This window comes from Ostrea edulis, chromosome 8, assembly GCF_947568905.1.
Source record: "Ostrea edulis chromosome 8, xbOstEdul1.1, whole genome shotgun sequence".
NCBI lineage: Eukaryota > Metazoa > Mollusca > Bivalvia > Ostreida > Ostreidae > Ostrea > Ostrea edulis.
In genome coordinates, this window is record NC_079171.1 from 40,925,610 (window position 1) to 40,949,644 (window position 24,035).

The 24,035-nt window shown below is 34.7% G+C and overlaps 1 pseudogene; it reads left to right on the forward strand.

Moving 5' to 3' along the window:
* LOC125661685 (multiple epidermal growth factor-like domains protein 11) overlaps positions 1 to 24,035 on the forward strand; it is a 77,021-nt pseudogene that overhangs the window by 26,088 nt on the left and 26,898 nt on the right.

Consider the following 24,035-nt stretch of genomic DNA (forward strand, 5'->3'; position numbering starts at 1 on the left):
TAAAACTTAAAAGCATATTTTGGATTAGCAGAAAAGGATGTACAAAATGATGAATCTAGGATGAGTCCAAATTGATCATATCTTTTAGTGTTTTAATGTTAATACACTTATTATATTATTCAATATATTTCATTAAATCGTATCCTTATATTTGGTAGACAATTGATATGATTTTTTTACCTTCACAATGAAATTTGGTTGATGTAATGAATAATGAGGCCATCACTATTTTTTATGTACTCCGACCTACATTTTTCAAGTCCGGTAGGTAGGTCGGTATTTTTTTTTATGACATGGAAATCAGATTTACAAACTTCTTGATGTTTTCATTAAACACATAACGCTGCCAGACAGAATAGAGTTTAGAACCTTCATTTGTACACATTTTATACAATACACGTAAATCTCACAATATTTCCTGGAATTTTCTCAGGACGTTTTGTATTCGTCATGGATGAGGACCTCTAGGGTAATAAATAAATTGATACCCTTTTTATCATCACCGATCAGTTCTGACATTCATAATAGTAATCACTTAACCAATTTAATGTGATCCATAAATATCCAAGTGAATTACATGACGACAGCAATTTACAATAAGTTTTGATATTGCCCAATATAATTTTAATGCCGACTTCCCTGCATCGTTCAATTTGTTGTGACGATCGTGTTCCATTCGCGTATCTCATTTTAAGAGCAAAGTAAATGTGCCTGCCACCTATTAAATCGTTATAACATTTAACGAATCCCATATGAAAATAGTATGCGTGCCTTTTCAGCAATATAGACCATCAACTTAAACGCAGACTCGTGGTCTCGCCATAATTTTGTTGCGTTACCCCACGTGATTTTTTATTTAAGTAACATGGTTTACAAACTTTTGTACACAAATACGATCAGGCCTCGACGAGGGACTTCGTAGCTTCTTGTTCTATCTTGTTGGTAGATAATGTTGGTCATTTGGAGCAGTGAAGCAGCATATTTGATCGTTCATATAGAAAAGTGTCTGAAAAGTTCTCGGATTAACAAATGGTCATTATCAAAGTAAAGGTAGAACCGAAAGATGCCCAAAGAACATTTTGATAACCAAGAATTCCGTAAAACAAATAATAAATTGGCATCAAGTTTAAAACTAATTCGATGAGTGTATATTTTTCAGGGAGCAAAGAATCGATTTGAAACAAGACAGACATCATTTGATCCAATGATCAATATTCATCATATATATATTTATAGGTAAAATATTAAATAAAATATACAAGACGTTGTAAAACATAATTAAAGATGAAATAAAGAAATCCAAGGCGCTTAACACAGAAGAACTTATCAACCCGCCTCCACGAAACAACGTAGATTCCAAAATATTACCATTGTTAACTAACCATAACCCCAAAAACCTGAATATGACTCCCGTAGTTCATCACCTTAATACTATTCTGAAACCAAATGAACAAATGACATAAGTCCTCCGAAATTACGAATTCATTAACAGTAAAACACAACCGAAAAAATCTCCGTAGAATACTATGTCTATCCAAATTTCATAGAAAATACGATTCCCGAGTCAACAGATGCAAATATCCCCGGTGTGGAACTTGTCAAAATATAAAGGAGGGACAAACTTTCAATTTCAGCGGAAAATAATTCACATTATGCGGATATGTCTTATGACTCTAAGAATTTAATATATGTTATTACATGTAGCGGATGTAGACAAATCTATATCTGAGAGACAGGAACAATTCTTAGAACCAGAATTCGTGTATATAAGCAACACATTCAAGTACCGGAATACCGTAAAATAAAAGTGAGTGAATATTTAGACGTGTGTGGAAATGGACATTTTAACGTTTTTCTTTTTTACAAACTTTTCACGGACAATTTAGTGGAAAGGAGAGAAAAAGGAAAATATTTCATTCTCTCATTTAGGCCTACGATTAATAGGTGAATGTACATTCTTATTACGTCACAATAATACGCTCCAAATGACCCCCTTTGTATTTTGAGGTCATTATATTGTTATATTCATAGCAACATAATTTGTTTATACAATGTAAACTGTCTAAAGATTTTAAAAATAAAAGCGCTTATGTTTTACAACGTGTTGTCGTATTTTATTTAATATTTTACCTATTGATTACCGGACACTGAGACAATTTTTCACATTTGGATAATCTCGTGGGGCTCCGGGTTGGAATATGTCCTCGGTACCCCTTGTTTGTCGTAGGAGGCGAATATATGGGGCGGTCCTTCAGATGAAACCGTAAAAACCGAGGTCCCGTTTCAGAGCAGATGTGGTACGAGAATGATTTGTCCCTGCTCAATGGCCATAAGCGCCGAGCATAGGCCGAAATTTTGCAGTCCTTCACCGGCAGTGGTGACGTCTCCATATGAGTGAAATATTCTTGAGAGGGACATTAAACAATATACAATCAATCATCATTACATGAGATTGGAATATGGATATATACATATTTTAAGAATAAAAACATTATAAATTTAAGGCTAAGAACAAGAATATCGTATCATTTATAAATGCAAGTTCAATTATTTCCAATGTTTAATTTAATTCTTATTTGTTGTCAATGTATGAGTTGATAGAAATTAGGAGCACAGGTTTATGTGGTTAAAAGGAAAGTTTTTATTTCCAAAGTGCGAGTTTGCATTTTGGGAACTGATGAAGAACAGAACAGAATGTATATGATATAGGCCTCAGAGTTATTAGCTTCAAGATAAAAACAATAGTCGCAGTTAAACCGGATGTCTGTACAACTGATTTTTGGAAAAATACATGAACAAAGGTTTTTTACGGCAAACTATCTTCGCCGACAAAAAATCACCGACTTGTTTTTCTCATAGCTTCCTTCGAATTATTAAAAAATAACTCAGTCTATATATTTCCTTTTGACAGCTAGTACACCCTTGAAGGGTATAAAACAAGCCAATACAATGTTATATACGAGCAGTTAACTTGATAGTTTCACGATTAAATCTAATCTAGTCATAAAATGGCTAAGAACTGTTTTCAAATCTACTCGCTCGATAACGCATATGCAGTCACACATGATAGGAACAATTTCGAAAGTAAATATGCAATTCGTAAGATTTTAATTCCGTCATTTTCAAATTCGAACATTAAGCAGAATAATTCAGTTGAAAAACATTTAATATTATTTTAGGCATGAAAAAAGACCAAATGTTGCCCCCCCCCCCCCCCAAAAACAAACATCCAAAAAAAAATGTACTAACATGTGGTGTGTCCTTTAAACGTTTTGTGCATAATTGAAAAGGTGAAGATAACGAAAAAAGATCAATCTCATAACACTTACACGGAAAATAAAATAAAGTGTCGGACAAACACCGACCCTGGACATACCAGAGATGTGGAATCATGTGCATAGAGACAGTAAGCATCCCCTGTTCACAATTCACACCCTCCGTTTGCCCTGTATCTTGTTAAGACGAATGCAGTGACCGCTGCCGAAATCAGTTAATAAAGAACTGCCTAAAAATTATTGTTTATATATCTCAGTTAATTCGATATGCAATCATTTTCTCTGGGTATGATCAGTTTTTAAATAGAGGGAAGCTGATGTTAAAGAAAGTGGTGTTACAGGGATTTCAACAATCTCATTTAAAGTCATCATTTCGTAAATTATGTGGTCCTTCTAGCGATCTAATTTGCCAATGCAGACTGTTATTGGGTCGATGTTTCATAGAAAGGTGAAGATCACACTATTATAAATTTCATATTTCCTACAAGCAATACAAAATAGATAGTTGGGCAAACACGGATCCCCGGACACACCAGATATGGGATCAGGTGCCTAGGAGGAGTAAGCATCCCCTGTCGACCTGTCACACCCGCCGTGAGCCCTATATCCTGATCAGGTAAACGGAGTTATCCGCAGTCAAAATCAGTATGCCAATAACGGCTTAACAATCGGTATGAAACACGTCAGATAGCATTTGACCCAATGATAGGTTGTATTGACGAGCTTGATCATTATAACGACCATATAATTTGCGAAATGCTGACTTCAATCGAGACTGTTGAAACCCCTATACCATCAACTCGTTTGTCAGTAGCTTTCCTCGATTTAAATATTGACTACACGCAGAACAAGCTTTTGCATACAGCTTTGCCCAACTATCTATTTTGTATTGCTTGTAGGAGTTATGAGATTGATCACTGTTCGTTATCTTCACCTTGCATATCGAATCAGTTGAGAAATATGAACACCATGTGTAGATAATCAATGACTATTGCTACATAAATATGGGAAGTTGACGATGGAGAAGCTGAAATAATCCCGTTTGTCATAGAGTTGAGGTGCAAGTTTGCCGTTAATGTCTACTTTCAATAAAATATCGAAGTATGAAGCAGACGTGGACGACTCTGTGGTGTATTTTATTTCAAGCTCACATGGATATATTGAATCGACACATGAATGAAAGTTATCATTGTTAATAAACAAAACGTCTTCGATATATCTAAATGTCGAATTGAAGGCCACAACAAGATATTTCTTCTCGCGTAAACGTTTTTGAATAAAGTCTGCCTCATATGAATATAGAAACAGGTCATCTAACAAAGGAGCACAATTTGTGCTCATGGGAATTCCAACAGACTGTTGGAAGACCTGATCGCCAAAGACCAAGAAGATATTGTCAATGAGGAACTCTAGCATATTTTTTATTTCATCTTCAGAGTACTTTTGCGTGGAATCATAGCAATTGTTAAACCGTTCTTTAGACAATGATTCAGACTACGGATTACCCAATCAAGATATATGATTAACATCAGGTGTGACTGGTCGACTGGGATTATTACTCCTCCTACATACCAGATCAATTAACATATCCCCATCCTGGTGAACCTCCCCTGGTTAATGTTGTATACAATTCAATATATAAAGAACCAGAGTCACGAATAGCCAAAAATGGTCTTTAGTCAGAACTTGATATTATTCTCGGGGACAGAAGCAAAGAGTATCTATGTTTCAAATATGTTATCCTATTTCCGATATATTTTCAATTTTGCTAGTTATTGACGTTCAAATTACCCATTGTACTGCAACGTAACGTCATAATTTTACAACGTTTCATGTACTTTTACGTGACAGTTCTCTTGGTATCAAAGTGAAACAAAAACACTAATCAATGCAATTCAAGTATAATATTGTACATATCTAAATATGTCTGTGTAATTCCTACAAAACACACACGCACATAGTATACTCATACATCTCTTTCTCCTTCTCTTATCTCTCTGTTTGCCTCCTTCCCTTTCTTTATATTTTAAATTTTTGATTTATGTGCAACCATTCAACAGTTTTAAAGTAATATCAATTCAGTGTCTCTTTACTTAGCTTTGTTATTTAAGTGTGATATGTAGATAACCACTGATATTTTAACTGTATAACCATTTATTACACAGAGCGATAGTTTGGGGGGGGGGGGGTCTCAAAATCCTGCTCACTCGATGTACACGGAGACACGGTGGATCCAACCGTTGATTTACAAATAAGATCATTTGGCCTATGTATGTGTGTTTTAATATTACATGTAGTTTTGTTGCATATTGATCACTTCATTCAACAATCTTTCATAAGTGTGAGGATTTTTTGAGGGGGTGGTGGTGGGTTTTTATCTTATTATCATTGGGGGGGGGGGGGGGGGGTATTATCCCGCATGTACATGTAAACACGTGTAAAAATAGCTATAGATTAGAAAAATATTCAGATTTCGTGCATGGAATGGGAAATTCCAGTTATTTGCAGAACATAAAAATGTAAAAATCACATAAAGTTTTTTTTTTACCTTTTATGCAGTATGTAATATAGTAATTGACAATTCATTAATATTTATTGGATCGAGGCCTGGGGGTGGGGGGGGGGGGGTGGGGGGAGGTATGCTATTTGTTGGTGCATATTAATTAAATAATCCACCTGATAGATAAAAAAAACTGGCTGTAATAATATGTCCATGACTCATTGCAGTGAATAACAGACACAAGCAACATTTACCAATTTATTCATATAACAGCAATGACACATTCGGGATATACTAAAAGGAACAATATCGGCCGCATGTGAAAATGTTGTGGGATAATAATTTTTCAACCCCATGTAAATATTGAATTACATTCAAGAGCAACACCTCTTCTAGACACATATTCTGTTCTGAACACATTTTCTTCTATAGTCATAAGATAGTCATAAGATATACATTATCACTTAAACTAATATGTTAACATGTGCATACTATAGGAAAATATTTCACACATATATCATAACCTCTTATCCATTGTGGAAATGTACATTGACTCCATAGTTTAGATATCGTGTGTCTAAAAATATGTTCATTTGAGACATTAATCAGCTACAGTATGAGTTGAGGATTTTTTTTTCAAGTTTTTTATAGCAAAATCACGATGGTATGTAAATATGTCCAAATACATAAGGGTGTTAGTACAGTTTCTAGGACATCCATTCATATCCCTGGTCATCCTATCTCCAACAATCTAGACATTACTTAGTTATCTCCATGCCAAACACACAGGGCCGATACTATCTCCAATCCACTCCGTTCTATTGCTACCATCTTGATCTCATTCCAGTTTTTCCACTCTACAATAGTTCTTTCTGCTTCTACTATTCCTCTCCCAAGGTTGGGCGGTTAAAACTGCCCCCGGTTTTAACCAGTGGCTTTAACCGTCCCGGTCAATACTCCCCAAGTGGTCAACACGGGTCAATTGTGATTTAAACTGTCCATTTTCCTATTTTTGTACATTTCTTGAAAAGATAAAGATAAATTAAGTCTTTTCATTATATGGATCAATTGTTGATTAATATTTTTGAATAGATAATCAAATGTTGTTTCATAAGTTTAATACATTTGGTTTGATGATACGGACCAAAATATCTTCAGTACCTACCAGAGGGTCACAGTTCTATAGCATAGCTTGAATATTGGAGACAGACCTCTTAATACATGTACCTGGACATATTAAGATTACAAGGTAGCTGGACATTACCTGAGCACAGGAAGCAGAGTTGGCAGGTGTTAATAAGCATAGGCTGGGAACAAATATGACCAATGTGCCTGTTATTGTTATGAAAACATCACCAACCCACCCCCTCAAATGTTTATTCAACAGTTAAAATGAAGATTGATGAAACAATCTGTATAGGTAGTTCTTGTTAAGCTAAGGAATTTGAACAGAAACTTTTACATCTTCCCCAATTCAACAGAATAATTTGTACATTTTTTATTTAATATTATGACTTAAAAGTATATTATAAACTGATAGTACATGTTATGAATTACAGTATTTACCATAATGGTCACTTAAACATTTAAAGTAAATAACAGAGACTATAATGACCAAATAATCTTCAATCGACCAGTATTAACCGGTTTTAACCAGTATTGACCAGTATAGACCACCGGCCCGGTCAATACTCATATTGACCACTTTTTTGCCAACACTGTCCTCTCCAGGTTGTTATCGGTCTCTTAAATTCCCTCTTTCCTTCTGGAGTCCAACCTAACGCCATCTCATTGTCATTGTCACCTCCCCCCTATAGCACGTGTTCTATATAGTTCCACCACCGTCTCCTCAGCTCATTGTTTACTGCATTCATGTCAGCCATTTCTGCCACTTCCCTGTTTTTCATCCTCAGTATCCTCTGCAAGCATCTGATCTGGTAAGCATTTATAGACTTCCCACCTAGACACCTTCCAAGACATGGACATGCACAATTTCTGAAGAAAAAAAATACAAATATACCCCAAAATAAATTTTAGATACATGCATCTTAACCAGTACAAGAGGCAAACGAGCCACATCACTCACCAGAGTCACCTTGGCCCTGTCATTGTACAGCTGTTGTGATTTTTTTTTAAAAATCATTCTTTATTCCCATGAAAAATGTTGATCCCATATTGTGGTTCCAGCCTACATGAGCCGCAAAGGATAACAACATTATTGAGAATGAATCAACATAACACAGAAATGCCTCAACACCAATATGATCGACATGATCTTGCTGTTCTGGATAAGACTAAGGTCACAAGGTAATTGTTGATGGTATGATACAAAATATATCGCCATAAGAATTCTATATACAAAATATGAAAGCTCTAATTTAAATAGTTGATATATTGAATAGGTCAGATTTTCATTAAAAGTAGGTCAAACTTCCATATCAAAGTCGCAACATCAAACACCGTTGTATCACATGAAAGAACTGTTCGTAAAGAATGTATATACAAAATATAAAAGCCCTAGCTTAACATTTTTTAAAAAGATTTTTCCTATCTACTTGTATGTAAAATCTGTATCCCCTATTGTGGCCCACCCTACCCTCCGGACCATGATTTAAAACAAATTGAATCTGCACTGTGTCAGAGAGCTGTCATGTAAATTTGAACTTTCATGGCCCAGTGGTTCTTATGGAGATTTTTAAATGACTCTCCTTATTTTTACAGTATTGTGATTATCTCCACTTTGAAGGGGGTATGGTCTTTCATTTTAACAAACTTGAATCCCCTCAACAAATGGGTGATCTACGTCAAGGTATGTTGAATTTGGCCCAGTGGTTGTGGAGAAGATGAAAATGTGAACAGTTTATAGACACCTCCATTATGATAGGATAAACTTCCTGAAGCTGGAATATTACAAAATTGTACTTATTAAATTTAGAGCTTTATATAATCTTGCTAATAAATATAAACACCCTAGACATTTGTTCCTTACATTTATATTTACTACTACTTTAATTTACTAATGCATGCAAAGGTACCATTATGTTTACTACATTCTTTGGTTGTGTGGCACTAGCATCTGTTGTTTTCAAGATAAAAGATCTCCAACACCAGGGATTGAATGCTCAATGTATGTCATAAAGTAGTAGTTACGAGAAACAAGTAATGTATAAATTCACTTAAAGAAAAAGTAATTAGTTAGTATGATCTATCTCTGAATACCATAGATATATATATACTACTCAAAATTTGATAAGGATCACTAGGTTATATGTGTGTAATTTACCACTAACATAATAAAAGACATAAACTTGACTCAGAAACGTGTTCAATCAGGTTATGAATGAAAATGCATGAACGGCATGAACTTTTATCAACACGGAATGCTTGAAATCTGATAACAACACCAAAAGAAATTTCATTACAAAAAGTTAACAGCAAACCAGAGAAAGAATTACACAGTTTTTGGGGAGAGTCCATCATTACACTTAGTCGATGAAGTGTCAATACCGGATATGGCCTCCCCTCCGTCGTGCCTGAAGAGCCACAAAATGGTCTTGGCGTTGGGTTGTTGACCTCTGACGACCACCCCCATGTCGGTGTGTTGCTGTACCAAAAGTTTGCTGTCGGTTCCAGGCCCTGTTAACAACACTCTGGCTCACGTTTAGTGCATTTGCAACGTCACGTTGTGAATAGCCAGCGTCAAGCATTCCAATACATCTGCCCAGTTGTTTTGTCGTCAGGCGACGCCTTACACGTTGAGGGGGCATTGTGTTGATAAACGTAGTGTAAACACTCAAGTGAGTTTGACATTTTAGAAAGAATCAGAAACCGATGCCTGAGTGAAAATCGTGCAATGGTAGCAAAAGCATAAACTGTGATGAGAAACGCATTTCCCATGGCATGAAATGCACGTGCAAGTTTGTTGAAGACGTTTTTGATTTCACTTGGACGCAATATTGCCAGTTATGCAGTTATTAATTTTTTAAACAGAAAAATTTCTATGATCCTTATCAAATTTTGAGTAGTATATATAACGGACATGTTATCCGTTATATGTCTATGTGAATACATACTGCAACTTTGCATTCTGAACTAGTAAATTAAACATACAAATAATTGTATAAGTCCATATTGTTCTTTTTTTCCAGCCAATTGTGCGTTTTTCTGGCATCCATGCCATAAGTGGTAAATTTGATTACAGATAAATTTGATTACATCCCTCGGGCCTCCCATTTTCATCTTAACACTTTAGCCCCCCCCCCCCCCCCCGTTGATATTCACTTCCCCAAATCAATGTCTTATATTTAAAGACCTCTGGTGTGTCCAGGGGTCCGTGTTTGCCCAACTATCTATTTTGTATTGATTGTAGGAGTTATGAGATTGATCACTGTTCGTTATCTTCACCTTGCATATGTCAATATTGAATAAAAACTTTCCGATTTTATGTTGGGGGTTGGACGAAAATACAATGATCATTTTGATGTAATGAAATTGTGAAACCACTAGGCTAATTTGGTTCAGACAGTTTACATTTCATTCATGGATAGAATAGCCTTACTTATCTGATATCACCTCTGGTATGTCCAGGGATTTATGTTTGCCCTACTTGCAGTTTTGTCTTCTTCATGGGATTTATGCGATTAATCGTTGTTCATCATTTTCACTGGTCTATCATAACGGTAAAAAAGAAATAAAGAAGTTTTCCCTTCAACGTCTTCGCTTCGTGTGTTTATTGCCGCCATTGCGCACTAGTATCCCGGATAAATACTAACTACCGGATACGTCTCTTTCATTTCGCTCACTTCCGCGCGAGACCATGGGTTGTTTTCACCTGCCCGTGTCGCACATTCGAAAAAAAACACCACTGGATTTATGAAGAGAAAGTCTAAGCTATGCCACACCATGATGGAATTTTGAACTGAAAATACTTTCTTTTACTCAAAATTACAGGGCCATGTTTGGGTATTTTTCACTGTGGATATATTTTTTTTAAATATTTTATTTTCAATACAAGCACTTAACATTGTCGCTATTTTCTTTTTCTTTTGAAAAAAGAAACCACTTATCTCTCAAATAAACAAACCCAATTATCCTGTACACAAGCATGATTGCATAAAGATTTACCGAAACGTGGTCCTGTGGTTGATATATAATTGATTTTAGTATCCGAATCAGACAAATAGTAGACATCAGGCAAGTATTGATCAGAGAAACACATTTAAGCGATTTACATGGGTGAACTGAAACATCCAGTAATGATTTTAATGCATGGAATTGCAGCGGATAACCGCATCTCCTGCTGGTGACCTTTCGAAATGATATTTAGTGTTTTAACTTATTTTTAGATACAATATTCGAATGCAATACCACATTAATCATATAAGTATCAATATCATTATTGCCCTTTGATAACGTTGTCTATTACATGAAAATTATTTTGATCATATCATTATTTTTATTCTTTTGTCATTCAAGGTCTATCATCAAAACTGAAATTCAGCAAAACCTAAACATTAAAAAATATATATTATGTTAACCACCTCTACTGCTCTTTTTCTATTTTCAAAATAAAAAGATATATACATGATCATGGGCATGATCAAAATGTCCACCTTTGCTGCCTAAGTGCATTCAACCATTCAGCGTATCATCACTCAATAAATAAGAGAATGATCGCGACTACACAATATCACCGATCTCCGTTCAAACAAAAACAAATCACTTGATATAATAGCATCTATATGATTATAATATAGATGCCTTTATCTTATGAGGAAATGTCTGTATCATGGCTCGTGTTTGGCCTACACGATCGGGTTTGGGATACACATCCGTTTTACATGCTCTTCAAACACAAATGATGCATACAATTTAAGCTATTGGAAATTTCAAAAAATAATTGCAACCCTGCTTTATGTCCTTAAAACCCCATCCCCCTACCCATTAATTAAGGGAAGTGTTGTGGTGTATTTGAATAGGTACTGCTCTTGGTTCCCTTGCTTGTTTGTTTCAGAGCATCACAACATCCTACAATTGTTGCTACATTCCGTGTTTTGTCGTGGCATCTTTAATGGAAAAAACTAAACTCCTAAGCTAGCTCGTTTAAAGGCATTTGCGCCCATCCAGTCAACTGATATGGCAAGTTTGTGCTTCTGACTGTGTGTGATATTTGAAAACATTGAACTGTGAACATTGGCTTGATATGTTATAATGTTAATAATTACATTTTATTTCATTGTTCGCGGTCAACCTGGATCAAACAAATGATGCTTGAATTTGTGCTGCTTATTTTGTGCTTGCTTTGCTATATTTGAACGTCTTCAAAACTTCGTATTGAAAAACATTAATGAGTTTATAGGTAAATAAATGTTTGCGGTAAATCCGGGACAGTAAAAAATGTATGCTGCTTTGCTTTGTATTGTGTTGTTGCTTGATTGTTGGGTCTGCCCTGCTTGGCGACCCATTGCTGCTTATATATTATGCCACGACCAACAACGCCAAAGAATAAATGTTTAGACATAATATTACTTTATATTTTTTTCATTTCCTATATATATAGATAATTTTTCATTATTATTTGTCGTGCACTTTTCAGAGTTTGTGCCCCTATATATTCTATTACAGACTAACAGTGTTCATAAATTTGTAACTTGGTATATTATGTTTTATGCAATACTCTTATAGCATCAAAATTGTATTTGTGTACTAACATTACACTGATTCTACCTTAAGTGCTTCAACAGAACATTCTAACCTGTTGCAAACCGCTCGACCTGTGTTATAAAACCTGTAGTAGGAATTAACTACCTGGTGACTACTTCAGGTCAATTCTAATTTGTTTAAATATCATCATTCATGTAGCACGTTTCATTTTATCAAGGCACAATAATCGTGGAGAAATGCAATGAATAAAAAATATTTCATTTTTCTGATCTCTTCTGAGATTTCTTTTAGTGATATTTTTTTTATTTTTCTGTGCATTACTTCTAATCATTGCAAACAGCATTCTTACACATAGTTTATTTGCATTTTAAACTGCATGACTAGACACCACGGTGACATTCAGACTCGTGTTATTTAATTAGGACACTTGAAATATTCAAACTTTATACCATTAGTAGTTCAGCCTTTAACTTCCGCAATCCATTCACACAAAACATACACACTGGTTAGGTTACTGTTGGATGTGTTATGTTTAAATTTATTTCCGTGTTTTGATTCTAATGTGTCGCCATTATGCTGAAAATCTCTTTTATGATTTTGGTTTTACCTTTGTCTACAGCTTATGGTATGATATCGTAAACGATTTTATATTTATTGTAAATCTATGTCGTATTTCTTTTGAGTTTTATATCAATATTTCTTTGTTTATTTTCAATGGTAGTATTAATCAACGTTTTTAAATACGCATGCCTTGCTTATGTGTGCAACATGTATTCTTCTCCTTGATATTTCGTGAGTCATCGACAAATTTCTTAAATAGTATTAATATCTTTATACTAGCACAGTTTACAAAAAATGTATGGTTCCATCTACATGCATAAATTATGCTTGTATTCTTTCCTGGGGTATTGTATTTCATAAATGTCTAAACAGACTTTAGCTTTTAGAATTAAGAAATGAAACTTATAATTCTTTGTTTGATGCATGTATCAAAAGAAACATTGGACGGAAAATGTTTTCCGTCCAATGTTTTGTTTGATACATGCATCAAACAAAGAATTATAAGTTTTATTTCTTATCATTTGATCATGTTTTTAAGATAGAAAAACAAATAGTTACTCCCATCAAAAAGCTTGAATTAACGTTTTTGAAATGGCGCGTAGGAATACATATATATGTAAGAATGAACACAACAACAAAACAGCATGGCTGTGCGTTCAGGTCAGGTACAGTTACTGTGCAAATTTAAATGGACTATACGCCATATTAAAGGTGCAATGGTTAAAAGCTGAATTAAATATAAAGTAAGATAACAAGTGGTGACTGGATTTATGCTGCATTGTGTTGGGGGAGACGTTGAACACTGGTTGTGTCGTTGGAACAGTGGAATGCAACTCGGCTCCATTTCAATATCGAGTAAAAAGTTCAACACCTCTTCATGTAGAATGCACTCGTTGACTGAGCCCCGTATAACGCAGTTCAATTTCATTAATATTTACCAGATCAGATGTCGCCACTTGCTCCGTCATGGGAACTCGTGTAATTTGTCTACTTCTACCAGTAAGTGGTCTACATCATCAAGTTGAATATTCTGCCACGTCATCGGCTATGTATGCTGTTTCTTGAAATTAATTTGTATTTTATTCATATCTTTAGTTGTGCTAATCTTTAATAGCGATGAAAAAGAAAAATGAAACGAATGCATTTCTTGATACATAATGCTGGTGTGGAAAATCCCGTTCTGAACTAGCACTAAAATTAGAACGGGGAAGACGCATTCCAGAGAAAGGTAGTCCCGCGTGTTTAGAGCAGATGAACTCCGAACGAAATTTTGACACAGAAATCAAGCGAATTTTTCAACCAATCAACATCGTGGTTAAGTCATCACTTTAAAAGTTATTAAATGATTTATGGGGAAAGTCGAAGATAACGAACGGTGATCAATCTCGTAATAACTATAAATAATGCAAAATTAAGAATAGTGTAAACGCGCACCACAGACATACCAAAGGTGGAATCAAGTGTGTGGAAGGCGAAAAATCCCCTGTTGACCGGTGATCCCTATATGTTGACCATGGTAAAGGGAGTAATCCGTCATCAAAATCAGTGAGTAACGACTGATCTAACAATTTGTATAAATAAAAATTGAATGAAGCAATAAAACGAAGCCCTATCTTTCAAGACATTATAAAAAATTAAATATGCAAATTGCGACTATATAGCAAAACAGGTAATCTTGTATCGCATGCCTGACCTTTAACTCAAATGATATGAAAAAGCAGTGATGAATCAGAAATGGGATAAGGGAATTTACCCCACTCCTTTGCTATGTAGTACATGTATAAGATTTGTGTTGTACCATCCGTTCCCCATAACTAATGGTTGTGTCCTGTTGAGTAAGCTTACAATTGTTTGTTGTTCATTATCTTTGTTTTACAAAGTGTAGTTGTAATTACAGAATATGAAAGTATGTGATATGCATTAACACTTAGGCGTGTATTGTATATAGAAAATATCATCTGATACACTTGTAGTGTATATGAGACATTTTTAAAACGGTTTTATATATTTTTAAATACTAGTATTTCCTAATACAATAACAAATACATAAATACATTAATAGTAAATAATCAAACTGTATATCCAAAACAAGGGTAACTTACAGAAGAAAATAGTTATACAATGTGGTCATGATACATACACAATATCTTGTATTTATAGAAAATCGTACAAATACATAATCTTACGTAATAATCATAATGTACAAAAAATGCAGACATGCATGTAGATAAATTTAAGAATGAATACATGGGATGTAAGTAATGTATGAATCCTTCGAGAGATAACTTAAAAAAAAAAACAAAGTGTCGAAGTAAGAATAAACCAAATGAGAAACTGGGAGGGTCAAAATCGTTGTTGATAAATGATCCTTTAAGTAATTAGACTTAAAGCCATTTAAGGTTGCATACTTCTTAAAAGAATATGGTAAATCGTTCCATAAATAGCAGATGTGGTTTTGACGTATTTTGTTTGTGAATTGTTATTGCTCGTTCTTTTAGGTGTTTTCTTGACCAGATATACAAATTGAAAACTGAGGTACAGTTCTGCAAAGCACTGCCCGCCAATTGTAATTTTCGCACAGACTTTCTTACACAGTATGTTAAAGCGAAAATTCCCTACGTTTGTAGAAATATTCTTGATTGCTGCTGTACTCTATTTTCATTTAAATATAGGTGAATTAGCCTACGTTGTAGATTATTATACCATACTATATTGCAACGTTACTAACACAGATAGTATGTATTCAAGACAAACCGTAGTATTCACATGCAAAGTCATATCTACAAGGTAAAACAATCGTAAGAGGCCCTGTATGATATATCCCCATACTCTTTGTGACTGTTGTGAAAGCTGCTTGGAAGTATGGGCCCGAAAAATAACATACTCGGATGGTATGCATTGTTGTAGAAACTCATGGAATTAAAGCATCTGTTTTATAATAACAAATGTTTGAAATAGTGATGGTCACATCAATCTAGTCCCACATCTTTGCTACTAAGCAACACCTGGTATGCCATGTCTGCCATCTCACGATGCCGATAAGATGTAGCCACAAGCTACAAACACAAGCCTTGGTAAGTCCATTCTGTGCATGTTTAAAACTTGTTGAAATTTTAATTTGCACACGTGTAATCCAATTGAAAAACCATGTAAGCCTTCCTCCAAAGGACAATAAATAAATATCACCATTCAGTAGACAATTTGTTATTTAAATTCATAATTATAATTCAGTAACCTAGATTACAGCGTCACATAAATCAATACTAAAATTGACTTAAACACAATAACGTCTCGGAGTTCGATTGAGTTGCAAGGGGTTCCACCCTACTATTAATTTCGCCAGAAATGCATCTAATAAACTATTCATTTTTAGTGTTTGGTACTGTAATAACCAAGGACACATATTTCTGACCAATCAAACGTCACTACTCATTTATAAAGATGAAGATAACGAACAGTGATCAATTTTATAAATCCCATAAGCAATTCAAAATAGATAGTTGGGGAAAAACGGACCCCCAGACACACCAGAGGCGCGAGATACATACTTGTACACTTTATTTGTACATCAGCAAAGATAAAATCCCTGGCGATCACACTATTTGCGGATCAAGAGGGAGATATATAATATGGGGCTTAGGGAGGGTGTGAACTGTCGCCATGGGATACTGGACACCTGGGCAGACCCTCCCTGAGTCCTATATCTTAAATAGATAATAAAGTGTACATGTATTTACATGTATGTGTCTTGGTTAAAGTGATTGCATTCTTTACAAGAAGTCGAAAACTTTTGATGACAGTTACTTCAGCAAAACTATTAATGATTTCATTTCATCTACGATCAGATACTTTTGTCATTTACAAAATATCAAAGACTGTTTTAAATTTGTTAAAATTAAGAATACAATGACATAGCGAGGTGTTGGGTACAAATAATTTCGATTTCCTAGTTACGCAATTCATTATATTCCATAAGTTCATAATATATTTAAAAAGTACTGGAACGAAAAATCATTTCGCTTTTAGGGTGAATTCATTATAAACATTTTCTCTGTAACCATGATATGTTGTAGCATATCCACGAGGAAACCATATTGTTGTAGAATAAATACATGGTTTTGTACGTTTGATAATCGAATATTAGTTTCCATTTTCTACAGATAACATTGCCCTCTACAAACCGACATGGCAACGTACTCAATACATCCCAGGTAACGCCACATTCAATGCTAGTAATGCTGTAGATGGACTCAAATCTAACCTCAGTATCTGGGGAGGTCAATGCGTTACATCGGGTATTAAACAACCTACAGCCACATGGAGAGTGAATCTAGAGAGTATCCTCAGCATACGTCACATTACCATTTATTACAGGACGGATAATGTCGTATGGGGTAAACTACTTACTATTGGCATGTATGTTTGGAGAACCTGTTCTTTTTTTTTGTTGTTGCTTATATATATGTTGATCATCAATTGATACTGGAAAAGAACTTAAAGTTATCTGAATTTGGAGTTCTTAGATAAGTATGTAAGTATATATCTACATCTGAATTCAGATTCAGTATTGAAAGATAAAATGCGCATTGGCATTTATAATGTTTACAAAGTTCTAAATTGCTCATATCCATACCATTGAATTCAAATGTCTAATCAAGACATTTAAATCCCTGACTACCTTCACTTCATTTCAATAGGGTTCGCTTTCATTCGCGTTAGCAACATATGAGATGATTGTTCACTGATTTAGGGTCGGATATGTCCATTTATACTTGAAGCAGACTGACCATCGGGTCGCAATTGATTTTACGCATGTTGTATTAAAGGATATATTGCATGTTACTCAGCTTTGAATTTGTTTTTGTTTTTTACCAAAACTAATTCTTAGTGTGTCAAATAAAAGGTGAAGATAACGAACAGTGATCAATCTCATAACTCTTATAATGTAAAACTTATACGGTACCAATTTTGATGCACCAGATGCGCATTTCGACAAATAATGTCTCTTCAGTGATGCTCAACCGAAATGTTTGAAATCCGAAATAACTATGAAGTTTTGGAGCTAAATATAGCCAAACACAGCGTGCCAAAAAAGTGGAGCCAAATTCGTCCAAGGATAAGAGATATGCATGAGGGAGATGATCCTTAATTTTGAAATGAATAAGCAATACACAATAGATAGTTGTGTAAACGCGGACCCCTGGACACACCAGAGGTGGAATCAGGTGCCTAGGAGGAGTAGGCATCCCCTGTCGACCGGTCACACCCGCCGTGATCCCAATATCCTGATCAGGTAAACGGAGTTATCCGTAGTCAAAACCAGTGTGCCAAGAACAGTCTAATGATCGCTATGAAACATGCCAGACAGCATTTGACCCAATGATAGGTTGTATTGGCGAACTAGATCGTTTTAACAACCATCGAATTTGGGAAATGCTGACTTCAATAGAGACTGTTCACACCACTGTACCATCAACTTGTTTGTCAGTAGCTTGCATCGATTTAAAAAATTACTATACGCAGAACAAATATGACTTTCAAAATGCTTTGCATAGTTTTCAAGTTTGAAAGCGGCGAAATGCGATATACATATCTACTTTGCATATTTCACGTGTCAGTATGTGTGACAACATTCGACGTCGAATGAGAAAGTTTCAAAATAATTATTAGTCATTTTATCACTTCATGAAGATAGACATGTTAATTTCGTGTTAGGAGTGACATAGAATAATGTTCTCTTACTCTGTATAACAATCAACAACATCAAAACGTATTACTTTTCAACACTTCACACGGCCATTCCGCACGATAAATTAAAGGCTAGACTTTTTGACACCATAGACAATTGCCTCGTAAAGAATTACTTTGTTAAACGCCACTCTGATTCCACACACAAGTACTCTGAAGGTGAAAAAAAAAATATATGGAATTCCTCATTGACATTATATTCGTGTTTTTTGTGATCAGGTCTCCCAACAGTCTGTTGAAATCCCCATGATCAGGAACTGTGCTCTTTTGTTAGCTGACCTGTTGTTTTTTTTAAATCCTATGAAGTAAAATTTATTCAGAAACTTCCACGTGAGAAGAACAAATACCTTGCTGTGGCCTTCAATTCGGCATTTAGAGATATCGACGAGATATTATATATTAACAATAGTAATTTTCATTAATATGTCGATTCGATATATCCCTGTGAACTCGAAATGAAAGATACCACAGCGTCGTCTACTTCTGCTTCATACTGAGACATTTTATTGAGAGTAGATATTAACGGCAAACTAGCAACCCAACTTTATGACAAACGGGATGATTTCAGCTTCTTCATCGTCAACTTCCCATATCTATAAAGCAATATTCCATTATCAACTGCGTATGGTCTTTATATATCTCAACTGATTCGATAAGCAAGAGTTTGTTCTTCGTATGATCAGTTTTTAAATTAAAGTAGACTACTGACAAACAAGTTAATGGTGCATGCGTCCAACCATCTACAGGGGATGCTTACTCCCCCAAGGCACCTGATACCACCTCTGGTATGTTAAGTAGTCCATGTTTGCCCAACTCTCTATTTTGTGTTGATAAAGGGAGTTATGAGATTGATCACTGTTCGTTATCTTTACCTTTAATCTGAACCAAAAAAAAGGTGGACATGTAAACATATTTTAATACAAAATAACATGGAAATACACCTTCAATCGTATGTATTGAATATTGTGATTGAGATTATTATTATATTGAGATTACCTAGGCACCTGATCCCACCTCTGGTGTGTCAAGGCGTCCGTGTCTGCCCAACTATCTATTTTGTATTTCTTGTAGGAGTTATGAGATTGATCACTGTTCGTTATCTTCACCTTTCATTGAGTAGTTGATATATAATAATTTGCCTTCGTAGTCGTTTTAAGCATAGTCCAGGCTATACATTCATTTTTTGGATTTAACTTCTAATATTTGTGTGGTAATATTCCATCATTATCTCTACATATGGCGTGTATTGTTCTGCATTCATTTGATAAACTACGATGCTTTTGAAACGGGGGCAGGCTGGAGACAAACAAGTTGATGTTATAGAGAATACAACAGTGCCGTGTAAAATCAGCATTTTGCAAACCCCATGGTGGTTATGATACACTGTACAACCTGCCATTAATTTGGATATTGTCTGACTTGTTTTTTAATAGTTAGACCGTTTTTATGCGATTGTTTAGACTACGGATTGCCCTTTACTTTATCAAGATATAGGTCATGACGGGTGTGATTGGTCAACAAACGATGCTTACTTCTCGTAGTATATTCACTTTTTCAGAGAAAGCAGTTGTCTATTAACTAAATATAGATACCCTAAACAAAGAGGCATTGGATAAAAAGCACAATAAATGTATTGACTCTTTTCCGCGATACATGCTCAAGGCGAAAGGAAATAAGATATAGTCATTAAGAGGATCAGATATATTTCATAATAATTATATAACACATCAAATAAATGTATATTTAACGTTTGTAAATAACTACTTAGATTTCGATGTTACTACCCCGGTTACATACGGAATACTTATGTTGAAAAAAAAATATATATATATTTAAAAAAAATCTTATCATTATCAATTTATATGTAATTTCCGATTCCAGTTTTCTCATAAGGATAATATTCCGTTTTCCCCTTAGAATCCCAAATCCCAAGATTTACTAAATGTTATGTTAAAATGATGGAAATCTTATGACTTTTTCCCTTTTTGAAGTTTCTGATAATTTTTAACATCATTTCTGCACTGGAAAAAAAATATGAGCAGTAGTTATGATTAGTCTTTACCTGGCATTTTATGTTTAAAAAATTATGTTCCTGGTGTTTTATATCTCAGGTCCAACAACTGGCTTTTCTGGAAATTTTTTGGGATTTTCGTTATACATATCAAACACAACCGACAGAACAGAAGGTCATTTGTGTGTTCCTGACACAAATTATACAATAGACACCATTCCCGCCGTCCTCAATGTCACGTGTCCAGTTCACGGACAATATGTCATCTACTACAACGAAAGACTACAAGGAGTGACCTACCCCGATGGTTATAGTACCTACGCATTCAATGAGCTCTGTGAGGTAGAGGTTTATGGTATGTGTGAATACTTTGGAATTTAGTTAACATATAAGTAATATATGTTTCATTTGTTGGCCACAGTAATACATTTTTAGTATGAAGACAAATCCAACGAATTAATTAACATAGTGAACTTTTCTCCTGTTTTTTTTTTTCTTCTGAATTTATTGCAATGCTCTTCAGATTTCTACATTCAATGATATCGTTATAACAAGTTCTAATGGAGAAAATTTACGGAAATACCATTTACTGATCTAATTAAATTTCATTGCAATAAAACAATACATTGTTAATCATGCATTATGATTTATACGTAGGGGATCATTTATTGAAGTGCTTCTGCTTTCGTCAGCATAACACATCTTTTACAATTGATAATCATCACAATCGAAATAATATGAAACATTGACGTCATAAAAAACAACTGCATGACACGCTGCAGTGTATGATACATCCGTTAAAAGCAATCAACCAATCAACACTCTCATATTCAATCACATTGCTGCCATGTGTTATACCGTACCATCACCGCGAGGGTACGATGACACGATGCTATCATGGCGATGCCATGATGGTTCAATGGTGATGGTACAGCGATACGATGACAATCACATGATTGCCATTTTACGATGACATGATGCTACCATGGCCATCGTACCATCGTACCCTTGTCCTCTTTAATATGTATATACGCATGCGTAAACAGGTTGAAGCAAGAAAGGAGCAATGTTTGATATAAACATTACAGCCCAATTATCCTACTGGAATTTAAATTTCTCTTCAATGACATTTTTCCGAAACAAATATTTAGATTTCTAATTGAATAACCCCAATTTCAGCAGACATATTTCATATGTCAATATAAGCATTGCATTAAATTTGATAAAAAGTACAGATGCAATATCAAAGTTTTTTCTGAGATAGGTCATAGTCAAATAGGTACATGTTCCGCTAAATATATGGAATTGGATTCATTCAAACAATAAAATGTTGTCTTTATTGTTTCATTGGGTGATGAAGGTAGCTAGCATTACAGAAAAAATGCATCATACCCGCATATGTTTGTGCATTTTTTTTTTAAAATATAGACTAGAATTAAGTTCTAAAATATTGTATTAGTATTGGCGTTAAACGGAACAGCCAATGCACTGATTGACCTTGATGACATTCCATATTTGGTAATCATTTTGTAGACAGGTGGTACTAGAAAACCGTATCGAACTAGTTTGCAACAAACATTTTTCAATGTATGATGAAAGCAGTTTCAATTTCAAAAGAAATATAAAAGAAAAGATTCAGGGAATGTGAATATTCGGACTTGACAACAATATCGCCGTACTTTATTTTAACATCGAGATACCAACAATTACATGTAAATTTTGGCAATACATATAACTCCGTTTACCTGATCATGATATGGGGCTCACGGCGGGTGTGACCAGTCAACAGGGGATGCTTACTCCTCCTAGGCACCTGATCCCACCTCTGGTGTGTCCAGGGGTCCGTGTTTGGCCAACTATCTATTTTGTATTGCTTGTAGGAGTTATGAGATTGATCACTGTTCGTTATCTTCACCTTGCATACAATTATATAAATATATGGAATCCATCGATAGAAATGAGTTCTGGGGATTTGGGTTTTACTGTATTTCTTTTTCGTAAGAGCGAAAAATATAATGTGATGATTCTAAAGTTTGGTGACAACTAACAATATTAATTTACATCAGAAATAAACTTTTGACATCAATATTCAGCAAAATACCATTTCACCCACCGATATGAAAATTGGATATCGTAATTTTCTTATCTCTCTTCCAAAATACTACCTTTTTGTGTGGGATATAATTGTAGCGGTAATTTCAACTAATAGAAGCAGGGTTTCTGCATTTCCATAAGAGGGGAACACTAAACTAAGAAATGTATTTGCCTATTGCAAACAGTAAGGAAAATATGTGGTCAGAAAAAGTGCCACCTCTTGATACTACGACCTGTATTATTTTTTTGAATCAGAGAGAAGAGGGTAAATAATTATTAAAAATATTTTGAAACATTATATTTTAGCAATTTCTTCGATCATAACTCCTCTCATTCACAAATGTGTATTTGGTCGTTCGTGCATGCTTAATTGAATACATAAAATAAAGAGAGCCATGAAACGATAGCGATGACACGGTGGCATGATGGAGGTGACACGATGATAGCATCGTATATACTAAAGTCGTCGTGCCATTGCAATCGTGCCATCGTCATCCTACTACGTGCATCGTGGCGATGGCTCGATGAACACATGGCAAGAATAACATTCCATAATCTCAACTACAATTAGTCTTCCACATCATATGATAAGGGTTCTATATAACATAATATACATGTATTACCCCAATTTTGAGAAGTCGTAGACAAAACTATGCATCCTCATTTGGTACCCAACATTATTAAGTATTAGGTTTTTTTTTCTTGGTTTTTTTTAAAATGATTTTTTGAATATTATTAAAACACTTTACACAAACAACTGATATACAGTAAACAAATTTACATATTGATTTTCGAAAGAAGAGAAATCTTAGATGCGCAACTAGGTTAAGGGGTTCCATAGTAAAATGGGCAATAATCATGGGTTGAAATAATTGCACCTCAAATTCACAGATATCAATAGACTTATTACGATTAAACACCGAAACGATACTACCCATATAGTGACTGTGACTGAGTTACTGTAAATTTCCCTCCATGGTAATTTCCTGTGACGTCAGTTGAATATCACGTAACACTTTATTTTTGGAAAACAGCAAGAGGCCCTACTTGTGAACAAAAGTTCAGGTTCATGCGTGTATCTAGCTGAATTTTTATTGATATACTCAGAAAAAAATAAAAATCCTTAACATGAAAAGTGTTAGGACCAAATGCATACTCAAACTAAACATGCTATAATTTAACA